This window comes from Etheostoma spectabile, chromosome 18, assembly GCF_008692095.1.
Source record: "Etheostoma spectabile isolate EspeVRDwgs_2016 chromosome 18, UIUC_Espe_1.0, whole genome shotgun sequence".
Classification (NCBI taxonomy): domain Eukaryota; kingdom Metazoa; phylum Chordata; class Actinopteri; order Perciformes; family Percidae; genus Etheostoma; species Etheostoma spectabile.
Genome location: NC_045750.1, coordinates 23,386,936 through 23,387,739, shown reverse-complemented (window position 1 = coordinate 23,387,739; position 804 = coordinate 23,386,936). Strand labels below are relative to the sequence as shown.

Here is an 804-nt window from a genome sequence, read left to right as displayed (position 1 = left end):
GATCTGAAATTCAACATGTTAACAGAAGCCATCACCTACTAAAATGCATTACTGACATTTAAAAACCATTTAGAAGAGAGAGAATGAACGAGACTGAAGCAGCAAAATGTTAGATTTTTCAGTAATTAGTAAGATAGTTATGATGTGATCTTACCTTTTAGGAGTATGTCTTAACCAGGCAGGAGGGTGGACAATTCAATGAACCCATTATTCAAGACCTGAAATATTGCAACATAATTAGAAAGACAGAAAAATGTAAAAAGCTTTTAACACATCAAATATTGGGGCAACTTTTACATGGTTCTTAAGAGCTACAGTGTTTAAAAAACAACAACCCTTAAGCCTGCTTTTACGTCATTTCTTAGCATGACTTCCATAAACTCAACCCAATTAAAAAACAATACATTTAATAACTGGATTGAATGCGCTGGGGCCCTATTTATTTTATACTCTATATAAGTGTGTAAACGTTCAAATTCACCAAAAATAAGAAGATGTGTCCTGCCCAGCAGCTTTGAAATGAAACATGAGTAACATGCAGTGTTGCAGCTAACCGTGATTCAGCTCCACCAACGTGTTCATCTGTATGAGCTGAATGCAGAAAGTCTAGCATGCAGCGTGCATGACACAGACACAACATCCACTTCAGGCTCCGAGGCCAACCTTGCAGCTTGTGGTGTTGCTTGTTACATCCCGGACTGTTGATGAACCGTGCGAGACCGCTGCGGCCACACCGCTGTGAAAGCGCCCCCTAACTTGGTTTATCGAGGTCTGATTGGTCACCCTCTCCCTCCGCGCCACTCG

At 40.8% G+C, this 804-nt stretch overlaps 1 protein-coding gene across 1 annotated transcript in view; it reads right to left on the bottom strand.

The window, feature by feature from the left end:
* Positions 1 to 804, bottom strand: part of LOC116706702 (cholesterol 24-hydroxylase) — a 136,259-nt gene that overhangs the window by 13,929 nt on the left and 121,526 nt on the right. The gene's annotated exons all lie outside the window — the stretch shown is intronic.